This window comes from Arvicanthis niloticus, chromosome 18, assembly GCF_011762505.2.
Source record: "Arvicanthis niloticus isolate mArvNil1 chromosome 18, mArvNil1.pat.X, whole genome shotgun sequence".
Classification (NCBI taxonomy): domain Eukaryota; kingdom Metazoa; phylum Chordata; class Mammalia; order Rodentia; family Muridae; genus Arvicanthis; species Arvicanthis niloticus.
In genome coordinates this window covers 45970373-45985142 of record NC_047675.1, presented here as the reverse complement: position 1 = coordinate 45985142, position 14770 = coordinate 45970373, and the positions used below count along the sequence as shown (strand labels likewise).

General features: G+C 54.7%; 1 long non-coding RNA gene across 1 annotated transcript; it reads right to left on the bottom strand.

The window, feature by feature from the left end:
* Window positions 1–2998: 2998 nt before the first annotated feature.
* LOC143434994 (uncharacterized) lies at window positions 2999–4981 on the bottom strand. Its single transcript, XR_013104935.1, has 2 exons — window positions 4800–4981; window positions 2999–3812 (listed from the first exon to the last, which is right to left on the bottom strand). It is a non-coding gene; the product is annotated as an uncharacterized LOC143434994 (long non-coding RNA).
* Window positions 4982–14770: the final 9789 nt, after the last annotated feature.

Here is a 14770-nt window from a genome sequence, read left to right as displayed (position 1 = left end):
AGGGATGAGTGAAGCTAGGGACAGGGAGGTGGAGGGAGAGAGAGACAGCTTGGGGTTCACAGTGTGGGACTATGAAAACACTTTAGGATTCAATAGTGGCCTCCATGGCTTCACTGGGAAGTGCCCAACTACACACTTAGAGGCACGGGATGCACAAATTAAACCTCACAGCCTGTAACAAAAGCTTCCAAGAGAGACTGCTTTCCAGCTGGCTCATTCCCCTGCTGGCCGTGTCCCCCCTCTTCCGTACCTCCCTATAAGCTGAGCTCTCTCCCCACACCCCGTCCAAACATGCACTTTGGAACACCCCCATCTCTGCTGACCAGCAAGTTCACTAGAGTGACAGAGAGGCAGGCCAGACCCTTCTACAAGGACACACTGTGAGCAGACAACACTCAGCTGTCACCCAGCAGAGCCAGTTCACCCGAGGTCATAATGGTCTCCAGGAAACCTGGGCTCCTACCTGCCAAGATGGGCTCATAAAAGCCACCCATCTTGCTGTAGCCTGAAGGATAACCCTACCTCCAGGGCTCCAGGGGTGGGGGTGTCACCCAAGGCTGCATTGCTGCTTCTTCAAGGACACTCCCCTGACAAGTGGACATATGTCACTTACATCTCAATGTCTTCCATGTGTAGACAGGACCCGTCCACTCCAAGTGCTGGGAACCCCACAGTGGTAGATGACCTCAGGGGCTCAAGGCATGGCGGCCTCTGCAGCCCTGAGGGTACAGGTTGGGATACGGGTCCTCAAATGAGGGCTGTTCATGTCTCGCTGTCTCTCCAAGGGCCATGCCTGGTAACTGCTCCATCTCGCTTGTGTTTGCCTCTCATGGTCCCATGCTGGGACCTGGGCCAGCATGGCTGGGCATCAAGGAAATGCAAGCGTCCCCCCGCTCCCCCCCCCCATGCTCTGACCCTCCCTTCAAGTCCAGCACTTCTCTCTCAAAGTGATTGGCCCTTAGGGGACAGTTAACAGACTGGAGAGGTGTTCTATCTGTTTTCATGCCCTGCCGGTGCTGTCGGTGCTACTGGCATGCAGTGGGCAGAGGCCAGCGACCCAGCTCTGGCGGACGCATACACTCAGAGCCTGAGGAATCTAGCCTGGTGACCACAGTGCCTAGCCCCAAAGCTGGCTTCTCTTCAAAGGCATGCGAGGACAGTGAGGACCTCGCCAATATTCCTTGCAGAGAGAGGTAGAAAAAGATGACACCGTACACGAAGGAGTCGACATACTGAGTTAACCCTTCACAGGCTGGACCTTATGGGAACACAGAACCAAGCAAACCCTGTTCTATTCGGAGCGGAAAGAGCACACAGCTTTGGGCCTTGCCCGGGTGTCTCCAACCAGGGGCTGTGAGCCACGTGCCACCTAGGTAGTTACAAATACCACCCAACACAAAACGAAACTTAACTTAAAGCCACCAGGCAGTGGTTTTACCCTTCAAAAAATTAATTTAGAGGCATTTGTGTGCAGGTGCAGTTGACCGGTACAGAGATGTCGGAAGATGGGACATGCCCAGTACAGCCTGCTTCCGCTGACAAGCCCCAGGGGGTGGCTGGTCCTGAGGTCAATGGACTCAGCTCAAATCACAGCTGTGAGTGACAACACGAGTCTTCCCGCACAGCCTGCATCTCTCCTAGTTTACTCTCCACACGCTATCCTGTTTCATTTTTCGGAGGTGCTGAAGATTGAACTCAGGGCTCCCCATGGTAGACAGCACCCTACTGACTGAGCCAGCCGCACCCCCAGTCCTGACACTGCTCTGTCAGTGAACAAGCTATGGCATCTGTGCCCTGGCTGCTGGATCCCCACCCCCGACCCACAAAGATGTGACTGTTTTAAACAGTTAGAAAGCCAGGCGTGCAAAGGATCTACCCTGCAACCTCGGCACCTGAGGGACGGTGCTGGGAGGAGGATGGAGGGTTCAAGGCCAACCTGGGCTACATGGTGACACTCTCTCCAGAAGACACAGAAAAAAAAGTCAAAGTATTCTTCAAGGTCCGTCATTTCTGCCATGCTGCTGTGTGTTCTGGGTGTGACTCCGCCTCCTCACTGCTACACAACCCCCAAAGTTGACAGAATGTGAGCTGGCTCAGCACCGAAAAGCGCTTGCACAGAAAGCATGATGACCTGAGTTTGATTTTACGTAAAGGTGGAAAAAAGACAACAGACATCTGCCCAGAGTTATCTGCTGATCTCCAGATGCATGCTGTAACACACACACACACACACACACACACACACACACACACACACGCACACAGAGAGCAAATTAAAATGCTTCTTAAATGAAAGGTTCTATTCTTGGGATTGTCCTTCTGAAGGCTGAGGTGGGACTGGTGCCTTATGCAAGGCAGGACCTGGGTCACCCTGAACATCAGGAGACAGCTCAGCTCCAATGTCAATGTCCCCTCAGCTCACCTTGGGCTCCACCTCTGAGCCCTGCCCTATGTTCTCAGGCTACCTACCTGTCTCCATGTGATCACAAGGCTCTGGTCAGAACTCAGGGTCTCTTCAGGACTAGTGTGGAAACGGGGCCTTGAAACCACCTCTCTGATGGATGCTGTATTGGTGATCCGGGGATGGAAGGCAGTCAGTCAGCTCCTATGATATCCCAGCTTGTCATGGACAACCCCACTGAACCCTCCTAGAGGCCAAGTAGAGGGGCTGTTCCTGGCCTGCCAGTGAAGAAACTGAAGCCAGGAGTCCCATAACTCTCCTGAGGTCATGTGGCCAGAAAGGAGCTCGGCTGGCACTGTAGCATGAAGCTGGGTTGCCACTTGGTCCAGGGACACCCGCTGGCTTCCCAGGGCCTGGTTTTATCTCCACTGCTGTGAGAAAATATCCTGAGCACAGCACAGGGATGGAAAGGGTTAATCATGCTACACTTCCGGTGGCAGCACATCCAGGAGGGAAAGAACTCAAGGCAGGGATTTAAGCTGCTAGGCACATCACAACCACAGGCAAGAACAGAGAAGAATGATGACCTCCATGCTGTCTGCTTGCTGGCTTCATGCTCTGCCAGCTTTCTTTACTCAGATACAGTTCAGGGCCCGGCCTAGGGAATGGCACCACCCACAATGGGCTGTGTCAATTAGCAGTCTAGACAGTCTCCCAAAGACATGTTCATAGGCAAACCTGATCCAGGTAACTCCTAAAGGGATTCTAAGGTTGTGTGTATAAATTAACCAGCCAAAGTCAGTGGCACAGAGCCCGCCAGGACAGAGCCTCCTTCCAGACTATCCCCCACCTTTCTTGGCATCAGCAGCCAGAGCTCACACCTTCCAGAACCTCAGGGGCCCCAAAGTCCTCTTCGTCTCTGACTTCAGGCAAACCACAGCCTTGCCCTGCATCTCCTCACCTGGACCAAGGGAACCCAGTCTCTAGGTCCCTGAGGGTGTAACGTCTCTGCACATGGCCCAGTGCCCTGCCAGGAGCACCTTCTCTCCCCTTTTTCTCATCTCTTCTCCCATAAGCCCACCCTCAGTACCATCCCTTCCTGCCTCAGCGACCACAGTCCTTCTCTGCCCATCCTTGGGTCTTCTCCATGAGACCTAGTAGTTAACAAGGAAGCCACTTTTGGCATGCTCCTGCTTCAGCTCACAGAGTCCCCTCCACGCCCTTTGGGCCTGCTCACTGAGGCCAGAAGGGCTTCTTTTTAGATCCATGAGTCCATCAGGCTGCTCCATGCCCCAGGGCCTTTGCACGTGCCCTTCTTGCTGCCTGGAGCATTGATCTGCTCTTTACAGGACCAAGTGGAAGGAGGGAACTGCAGGCAGATGGGTGGACAGAGGTCTCCTGTCCCAGATCCCTGAGGGGAGAGCAAGTGGATTTGAGGCTGGAGGGGCTGCTATAGCCTACAGCCTGAGGCCTAGGAAACCCTTCTGTCTCATTTCACTCTGGTAGCAAACGCCCAGGATCCCTATCCCAAAGACATCTGGGGCCAACACTGGATGCCTGCCACCAAGCTGGTCTTGTCCTTAAAAGGCCCGTGAGAGTGTGTGTGATATGGTGTGGAGTTGCCGGGGTGGGGGTGGGGAGTCACGGCCACTCCCCAGCCCTTGTCCTCCGAAGTAGATACAGGGTCTGTGGAGAGCCCTGTAACATATTCAGGCCCCCACCTCCAAGGGGATCCTGGGATCGAGGGTCCCGGAGCTGGAGAGGAAAGTCAGGAGAATGAGAGATGAAGGAAGAGAAAGAAGAGGGAAGAGGCGGTAAGTCAGAAAGCAGCGGGAAAGAAGAGAGATGGGACCAGAGAAGAGTATGAGAGAAAAGGCAGGAAGACCGGAAGGGATAAGAAGAGCGTAGAAAGGAGGGGGCAGTGCCCTTGCCGCGGGTGTCCCCAGCCACCCCAGGCCTGCTGGGGACCTGGCGGCAGCCCCAACTGGAGCCCTGCCCCGCAGCCTCGCCTCTCTCCTGGACAAGGCTGGTTACACAACGGTGGTGGCCGGCGTCCAGCGGGCTGTCACGTGGGTGCCGGGGTGGGGGCTGCTCCCCGGCGTGGCTGGGACTCGGCTCCAGCCCGGAGGCCAGAGCGTTCCCAGATGCGCTGGCTGGCGGCTGTAAAAGGCGCTGGTTCCTGTCAGCAGCAGGGCTCCGGGAGGGGACCCCCAGCAGCAGGCTGGCCAGATGGCTGCAACATGCGCTCTGGTGACAGGGCCGGGGTACACAGGGGTGTCTCTGCGCCCTCTCCTGGACACAGTGCAGGACCCCTTCCCCTGGCCTGGCCTCCCTCCAACCCTGCAAGGCTATGTGTTGGACTTGGGGAATCTGCAGCACCCCAAATCCTGCTCCTTACTTGGAGGTGGTGCTCCTGACCAGGTACTGCTCCCCAAGTGCCCCCAGCTTCTGGGCACTTGCCCAGCTCAGTAGTCTGCCCCTGTGCCTTAGCAACAAGGGAAAACATATGGACCATCTCCAGCCAATTGCAGGTCCCCATTCTCTCAGCAACTATGATTGGTACAGAGGTGGACATGTGACCCAAACAGGCCCAATCAGTGTCCTTCCCTGAGATTTTTTTTTTTTTTTTTCCCCTCTAGGTGAACCCAGGTAGATCATACCTGGGAACAATTCTAGACAACTAGGCTTCTAGGCTTCTAGGCTCCTCTCCGTCTGTCTGGTTCCCTAAAGACTAGGGCTAACTGGGTTTATACCGCTGGCCAGGGCAGGTGGCTCAGATGGCCCAGACACTGGAATGGAGGGAGCCACACACAGGGCAACCCGTGGCTATGAGCATCAGAGTCATGAAATCATAGCAGCTGCGGGAGGCCGCAACAGGAGCCCACGAGGGGCCCCTCCCGTCGGGCCCTGCAGGCTACAGCCTGAAGTCCGCTCCCTGGGTAGGAGGGTCTGGAAGGGGTCACAGGAGAGTAGGCCCGCTACAAATAGAAAGCAGGGCCACGCCAAGGTTGGGCCTTGGAGAAGGCAGAGGTGCCGTCCTTCCACCCTCGGCAAGCCTTTCTGGGTCTTCACCCTCTTTCTCCGCAGTGTGAAGCACTTGGGATGGAGTTCTTCCTGACGTCTGCCCCTCATGACAGCCCTGTGGGTCGATGCTCGATCTCAAACCCGGATGAATGGCTAACACATCAGAGCGGAACTGGCAGCTAGGTTCTCCCAGCATCCCTCAGTCCCTGTTACAGGGTATTTCTGTCATACGCTGACCCCTACCCCGAACTCTCCAGCCCAGGGGCTGGGCTGCCCTTTTCCCAGTGGCTCTGCCCTGTGTGGCCAGCTATTTTGGTTACCAGACCCTTTTACCCCTTTTGTCCACGTGGCTGCTGCACCTGTTTCTCCCCTCACTCTTCGGGCTCTGCCCCCCACCCTCTTCTCCTCACTGGGTCATGTCCACTCTGGACTCTCCCAGATGTCCCTGCCTCTGGCTATGCTCTCTCTTTTATCTGTAGTAAGCCTTCTCCACCACACCTGGGAAGTCATGGCCTTCCTTTTGTTTTGTTCTTCGTTCGAGCCGAAGCTATTTTGTTCACAGAGGAGGAGACTAAGGGTCACAGTGACACACACACACACACACACACACACACACACACACACACACACACACAGAGCATCCCCTGAGTTGCTCTGAGACTGCCAGAGCAGGGTCTGGGATCTGGTTGGCCCCAGGCCAGCCCTTCCCTTCTGCCCCAGTGACTCCTACTGACCAGCCCGGCAAGACGCCAGGCCAGCAACCACAACCCCGGGTACTGCCCCTCACACTCCTTCCTCAGCAATGGTCTCTCAGCCTCTCCCTCCCCTCCCTCCTCTTGGCTTCCACCTTCTGTCTGTGCTAAATTCGCAGACATTTGGCCCACGTTGTAGGTGGTGACATGCATGCCTCTTCCCAGGGGCATCCTGGAGAAGCCCAGAGGAGGGCCCCTCAGCCTCTTCCCTCTAAGGACCTCTGATCCAGCTGAGGCTGGTCACAACCACCCCTGGAGGAACCAGAACCATGAGTTAGGGACTCCCCAACTGCTCACTCTTTGCAGGCCCAAGAGGTTGTGAAGTAGTGAGGACCTGCTGGATTCAGGGTTCTAAACTATCATATTCATTCTCTGTCTCTCTGTCTCTCTGTCTCTCTGTCTCTCTCTCTCTCTCTCTCTCTGTCTCTCTCTCTCTCTGTCTCTCTCTCTCTCTCTCTCTCTCTCTCTCTGTGTGTGTGTGTGTGTGTGTCCCTCCTTCCCTCCCTTCCCCTCTCTCTCTCTTTTGATTTTTTTTTCAAAAGGGCTTCTCTCTGCAAAGCCTTTGCTGTCCTGGAACTTGTTCTGTAGACCAGGCTGACCTTGAACTCTGAGATCCGCCTGCCTCTGCCTCCCAAGCGCTAGGATTAAAGACTTGTGCCACCACCTCTCAGCACCACCCTCCCTTTACTGTGGATTTAGTGGTGTGAACTTGTCAAGCCACTTAACCTCTCAGAGCCTCAGTTTCTCCATCCTCAAAGTGGCAACAGTGACTCTTGGTATCAGGTTGGTGGGTGGAGCCTAGTGGCTACCCAGGAAAAGCACGGTGGCGTGTCACCTGCTCTAATGGTGAGTGGCACCCCTGCCCAGCACTCCCTTCTGTTGTACAGGGGCGAGCCTGTGGCAGGGTGGAGGCTCAGGGTGGGGACCCCGCCCTGGAGGGGTGTCGGAGGAAAGGTGTGGCCGGAACCCCTGGAGCCAGGACTACAGCTGGAAGGAAGGAGTCTCCAGGTGGCCGCCCTGGGCAGGCTGCCCGCAGGCACGGGGCCAGGTGGCTGGGCAGGGTCACAGGCCTCCAGAGACCCAGGGGTGTCCTTCGGGACAATGGGCCAAGCATTGTCCCTGATTACAAGAGGCTGTATCCAGTGGCGTTCACACAGTCCGTTATGTGAGGAGCTGTGGGAACCTGGAACCACTCTCCAGCTCCCCACTCAGGAGCAAGCGGGGTTGTGGCCTCAGCAGCAAACACCAGCCCTGAGCTGGCACTGTACGGTGGAACGAAGGGATGGACATACTTCCTCCTCCTATCTTCCTCTGCCATCCCTGATGGGGTTCCATAAGTGCCAAGCCTTGGGGAGACAGCAACAGGGGACATCAGTACAGGGTCCCTGGTCCCTTGGGGGCTCCCAGGGTGGCTATGAGGGTGCTGACACTTATCTTAAGCATCTCAGGAGCTGGCTTCTTGGGAAATCCCTGGAGGAGTGAGTACAAGTCCAGGGTAGGCAGATGGGAGGGGAAACTGGGGTATAACAACCAGGAACCTACCAGGCTAGGCTGGCAGGGAGAAAGATCATCCAGTCCACAGAACAGCACATACAAAGACATGTGCTGTGAGCTCATGGGCCTGTGCTCCTACAAACTGAAACCTCAGTCCCTGACAAGGGACTCCAGGAAGGAGGTGAAAGAGGGGCCAGGCTGTGGAGTGTCTCCCCAACTGTGATCATGGTGCTGTGTATGAAGTCACCATTCTACCAAAATCTACCTAGGTCCCTCAGTCAGCAAGGGAGAAGACAGGGACCCTCCCCTGCCTGGGGGTGGGGGAGCTATGTCCTTAGGACCAGCAATCTAGCCAGACACCCGGCAGAAACCAGAATGAGGGCTTAGGACAGAGATGACAGGGTCCAGGAGGGCGTCTGGGCTGTGTACCTCAGTCTGGTGGGATTTAGGATCCTGTGGGGGATGGGCTGTGCATAAAGCCGAGACCTGTGGGAACATTCCCAGACTTTGTTCTCTGGAACAAAGATACATCTCAGAGTTTATGAGTGTCCCTAAAGACAGAGGCCAGGGTTGGTGAGAGGGCTCAATGGGTAAAGGGGCTTGCTATGCAGTTCCAGCGACCTGAGTTCGATTCCCGAGACCCACCTGAAGGTAAAAGAGAGAACCAACCCCACAAAACTTTCCACTGATCTCCACACTCCCATTCTGTCACACATGCCCAGAGTGTAAGTGCCCTGTGTGTGCACGCCTATGTGCACTCACTTGCAACAATACCAAGAAGGTCTGGCCTGAAGGAGGCTCTTCAGGCTCTTGGCTCTTCAGAGGACCCAAGTGTGGGTCCAGCATCTTTGTTATGCAGCTCACAACTACCTGTAACTGAAGCACTAAGGGAAATGACACCCTTCTCTGGCCTCTGTGTGCACCCATGCTTCCACGCGCGCATGCGCGCATGTGCACGCATGCACACACACACACACACACACACACAAACACACAGACAGCCTGGATTCTTCTCTTAGTTCATGTTCTATTGTACACGGCCCTTTAGGTGAGCTGCATTGTGGTAGATGACATATGAATCACAGAGTATCTTACAAATGTTGCCTGCCTGAGCCTGTTGTCTGTCTGTCTGTCTGTCTGTCTGTCTGTCTGTCTCATGAGCCTTTGGTGTGTTAAGGCTACTGGGTATTATATCTGAAGATGGGGCATCCAGATGTGCTGCAAGCTTGCTCTGTAAATCGGGACAGAGGGAGGGCATATTGGTGCCTCAGTTTACCCACTCAAGCAAACTATAGCTGGCTGCAAGATTTCCCACAAGGAAAGACAGCGGACCTGAAACACTTGGCCCGAGTGTCTCCCAATGTGGAGATGCCTGGATCTGTGACCCCATTTCCTGTGTCTGTACCCAGCCCCCTGTTCTAGCTGCCAGAGGCCCCCCCCCCACCAATCAGGCCCTGAGACCTCAGAGGCCTCTCAGAGAGGAAGTCCCCTTCCGCCTCTCCCAGGCTGGACACTGTGGTGTTTCTTTTGGAATTTCTTGGCTCGCATGGGGCAGAATGTTCTAGCCGGCAGCCACAGGCCTTCCTTCTTGGCCAGGGGACTTGACCTGCCACTACCACTGCCGCCCATGTCTCTTGTAAAGAAAACATGGTGTGCTTGGGCGCCGAGACCTGACCCAAGCTCGCCAGCACCCAAGACATCAGGGTACAGGCCTGATGGCTCAGGGCCACTCAGTGATGAAAGGCAGAGGGGAGGAGTTGGCTGCCTGGCAGCACCCCGAGTGGCATGTCCAGAAGAGAAAGCCAGCTCTTCATTCGCCGGCCCCACCAGGCCTCTTAGCAGTGGGGTAATTAAATATTCATGCCTCTCTCTCCCCCCAAGAAAGTGATAAGTCAGATTTCTACACCAGAGAGAGAGTGAGTGCCCAGGGCAAGGTGTCTATGCCAAGAACCATGAAGACAAAGCCTTCACTTCAAGCCATGGGTGCAAACAACCCTCGCCTCCCACCGCCACCGCGGGCTCGGCACACTGGACAGCCAGAGATTCCCGAGGCTCCAGGACCAATTAGGCTGGGTGCTGACGTCAAGTCTGGGGCAGGGTTTCTCTCTGCCGTGATATTCATGACACCAACAGATGGAGCAGGGAAACATCCCAGTGCAGGACAAGGCCCAGGGTCACTGTGGAAGTGGGAAGGGGTCCCTGAGAACCAAGCTCTAGAGCGTCTGCACCTAGTGTCACGGGATGTGAAGACACGGAAGAGGACGTGCTGAGTGTCAACTGTGTGCTGTGTGCCTCCATCCCACAGCAGCAAGAAGACAGAAGGGAACACTTATTGAGTGCCTACTGTCTACCTGCAAATCTTCAGGAAGATGCACCTGAATGCCTACTGTGTGTCAACATGTCCCTGAGCGACTTGGCAGGATGGTCATCCATTCTTCAGCTGGGAAAACTAAGGCTGTAGCAGCAGGATCCCTGTCTAAATGGGTGAGGTCAGGATGGGGCCTGGACCGTTCCTCTAGCTCAGAGCACAGCCGTCCTCTGTGCCTGTGCAGATGCTCGGCGTTGAGCTTCCAGAAGATGTAGAGGCTCCACCTGAGGGCTCTGCCTGTGATCATGGCTCTCCTGGACTGGAGCAAAGTTAGGGGACCCAGAAGGGAGGTGGGGTGACTTAAGGAGAAATGCTCCCATGCTTCTGGGTAAAACCACCTGGAGAGGGACATTTAAACTGCACCCACACATGCGTGCTCCAGCACCTTCGGTGTGCACAGGGATAGTGAGAGACACAACCACTTCCTCAGCACTGGCCTGGCATCGGAGCTAGCAGGAGATCCCTCCGGGCCCAGCGAGGAGCCAAAGCGCTCACAATTCATTATGTGGTACAGCTGTGTTCCAAGCTTCTCCAGATCTAAAGAGTGGGGGAGGGTTAGCACAGTCCGGCCACCAACTGTGCTCAAGACGGGGTGCTGCTGCTGGTCTTGGAGCCGTGGAGTCTCAGAGTAGCAAAGATACAGGAGCCAGGTCGCCAGCCTGCACAGTGTCTTTGTACGGTTGTGAGGGAGAGATACCCTTGAGGAGAGACAGAAGCCTGGGGCTGGCAACATAGCCTGGCAGTGGATCCAGGTTCCTTTGGAGAGTTAACCACCTCCCCAGCAGCACCTAGCCACCCTGGGTGAGGAGATAATAGGACACTGAGGACCTCCACTCGGGTGCCTTTTGTCTCTGGCTCCGTGTCCCGCCCCTGGCCCCCTGCCTAGAGCAGGCAGCCGGGCAGCTGCAGTGCGTGGGAAGGCTCCTCACCTGGCCAGGGGTGAGCCTGTGGGTGGGAAGAGTGACATTCGACATCCTGAGTCCTGTCCCAGCTAGCCCACACCCCAACACACACACACACACACACACACACACACACACACACACACTCGCGTGTGCGCGCACACACACATTTTCCCCACCCCCTTTTCCCCTCCTGCAGTCCAGATTGTGAGTGGAATGTAACCAGAGAGGTGGGGGGTGGGAGGTGCCAAAAGGCTGCAAAGGAGGGAGTCCCTTGTGTGAAAGGTGAGCCATGCTACTTAGAGCTCCCTGGCGGCTGAGGAGCCTGAGACGGATGGGACCAGCTGGGGAAAGCCAAGGCGCCAAGGCGGCCGAGTGGGAGGGGCCATCCCCACCCTGAGGCCCCTTTTGGGCTGTTTGCCACCCAACCTCAGGACAGGCCTCCCAGGGAGATGCTGACCCTATGTAGCTAATACAGAGCCTCCACCTGCGGGAGGGGCCTTAGGCCTCCCCCGGATGGTTCTAAGGTCTCTGCTGGGCACCTGGCACTAAGGCAAGCTTAAAGGCAAGCTTAGGACTGTAGGGACAGGGAGGCAGACGGTGACAGATCCCTGGTCTCATGTGGAGAAACTGTTCTACACCTGGACCAGCAATGAAGCACCGAGCCTTGGCTATAGCCAAGACCGGGGCTGCTCAGGGCAGCTCTGACAGGGCGACTCCCTAGGCTGCCCGAGAGACATGTAAAGGGCTCTTGACAAAGGGTGGGAGAGAATTCATGGCCCATTGTGGGCAAAGGGCTCAGCATGTGTCCTGGCACACAGTAGGTGTTGAGCCACTACCACTTACACAGCAAGCATCCTGCACGCTGTGTACCTGCAGGTAAAAGCCTTCGTGTTTGAGATGGCTGCCCTTAAAACTACAGTTTGGGCTCGAGATTCGGCTCAGGGGGTAGAGTGCCCACCTGGCATGCTCAAAGCCCTGGATTGGGCATGATGGTAAATACCTGTCATCCCAGCACTCAGGTGGTGGATACGGGTGGATCAGAGTTCAAGGTTATCCTCAGCTACACGGAGGGTTTAAGAACAGCCTCAACACATAAGAACCTGTCTTCCCCCTATTTTTTTTTGGGGGGGGGGCAAGGTTGAGACAGAGTTTCTCTGTATAGCCTTGGCTGTCCTGGAACTCACTCTGTAGACCAGGCTGGCCTCGAACTCAGAAATCCGCCTGCCTCTGCCTCCCAAGTACTGGGACTAAAGGCATGCGCCACCACCGCCCGGCTTTTTTTGTGTTTGGTTGAATCCACAACCGCCAAGCGCAGAAACATGTAGAAGTTTGGTCTTTCTTCCTCCCAGCCCCGTGCTCCCAGAAATAAGACTCAGACTCAAACTATATTTACAAATACCTTGGCCATATAGGCTCTTCTCTGACTATATCATAACTTAACCCAATTTTTTCGAAGCTACCGTTTGCCTCGTGGTTGGTTAACCTGTACCACACGTCAATCTTGTCACATCTTCCCAGGCAAATCTCCCACCTGGCACTCTCCCAGAATCCTTTTGGTCTCGTGGATGTCCCACCTTGTATTTCCCGCCTAAGCCATAGGCTATCAAATTTATTATTGACAGGTGTCACATCCATACAGAGACAAGATATTCTCTCTACAGAAACAGAGTGAAGGAGGTACAAGACAGACTGACAAATAAGGTCACTTACTACTAAAGCATGAAGACCTGAGTTCGGATCTCCAGCATCCCTGTAAAAGGTAGGTGTGGCCCTGAATGCTTATAACCACAGCACTAAGTGGGGGAGGGGGAAGGGGTAGAGACAGCCAGCTTAGCTAAAAAGGGATGAATCCCAGGTTCAGTGAGAAACCCTGTCTCAAGAAAACAAGGCAGATAGATGATAGATAGACAGACAGATAGATACTTAGATAACAGATAGATACATAGATAGATATTTAGATACATAGTTACTTAGATAGATAGATAGATAGACAGACAGACATAGATACATAGGTACATAGATAGATACATAGTTACATAGATCAGGACACTCAGTGTCTTCCTCTGGGCTCTGTTTGAACAGGCACACAGATACACAACACATAAACATACAAACAGAGCATCCGTTGCAGCTACAAGTGTCATAGGATGGTGAGCACAGAGGTCCTTGGAGGCCTGAAGGCAGCTGAGCCTGGGGCACTGGCTTGGGAGCCCAGCACTTGGGAAGCTGAGGCAGGAGGATTGTGAGTTCTGGGCTAGTCTGGGATATAGAGTATTTTGAGACCATCCTACACAGTGATCTGGGAAAGGCAGGCACACAGCTGCCCTGCGTGTTGCTGTTCCAGGGCCGAGGGCAGAGTTCTGGTCAACATGAACACACTGAAGGATGAAGAGGGAAGCTTCCATGTGTCCTCACGTTGGCCACAGCTGCCCTTCACTGCTCTAAGAGCTAAAGACCCTTTGTTACCTGATGGTCCAGTTACCACACCAAGCCCTCTGTCCTGGGGCATTTCTAAGCCCTGACAATCGGTCATTAGCCTGCTGTCCGGACTCTGAGATAAGATTTGGCACTGGGACAAGCAAAATAGGGTCATGCTGCTGGTCTGGGTGGTGGCCTGGCTGTGCCCCTGGTCCCAGGTCCTAGGTGTCATTGAACCTAGCATGGTGAATTGCTCCCCTAGTGGACAAGCCAACCTGGCCATTGAAGAAGAGGCCCAGCCACAGGGCATTTGCAGTTCAAAGGACAAACTTGTGTAACGCCTCAGGATGGGAGATATCCCTGTGCAGCCAGGCCTGAGGTTAGGTCACACTTTGTTCCCTCTGATACAGGTGGCTTGGACAGTAGCCTCTGCAGCAGCTGCCTAAGTCAGCAGACCTTGTCTTGGGCACTGTCCCATGTTTCCTGCCCAAGCTGGCTGCACTCCAGCTCCAGCTTAGGAACACAGGGAGAGGAATCAAAGATGTCACCATGCAGTGTCATGCATGGAGCAGGGGCTGTACCCAGGCTTATCTGAGTGCTGTGCACTGTCCATTTCTCTGAGGGAAGAGAGGCATCTGATCAGTCCCATTTCACAGATGGAGAAACTGAGGCCCATAGACAGTGCTGGTCACAGTCTCCAGTTGTGAGGCAATAGAGCTGGAATTTTAATTTTTTAAATTACATTTATTTATTGTATGTATGTGTGGGTGCACACATACCAGAGAGGATAACTTGGTGGGAGTTGGTTCTCTCCTTCCACATGGTTAGAGCTACAGAATAGAACTCAGGTCACCATGCTTGGCTGCAAGCTCCTTTGTCCACTGAGCCATCTCATTAACTCCAGAGCTGGGATTAAAACCAAGCAGTTTTGGCTGTGCGGTCCTCAAGTGGGCAAATGGGAACTGAGCTCCAGGATAGTCTTGGAGGTTGTCACACGTCCTGTGGGCTTTGGCCTTGACCTCCAGGATGCTCTGTCATCCCAGAGCTATGGCAGCTTTTCCAGTAGTCATTGCCAGCTTTCAGACACCCTAGGTAGGAGGCTTTCCCCCCATGGTGGGAGCTTCCCAGAGGACAATGACTGCTCAAGTCACACAGCACCCCCAAGGCCAAAGCCTAACTGAGAGGCACCCGAGCCCTTGGGTTCTGCATGGGGTTTCTGTTTATGGGCCATGGCTGGAATTTGCCATTAGATTTCCAACCTGACTTTCTCCTTCTTTCTTCCGAGTTGTTCAAGAACGTAGCTGCCAGAGACTGCCTCACAGACACCAACAGGGGCCCAGGAGCAAGAGAGGACACCTGGACTTCCATGTGACATGCCCCTGGGAGTAGAGGGAAAACTTTTCTACAG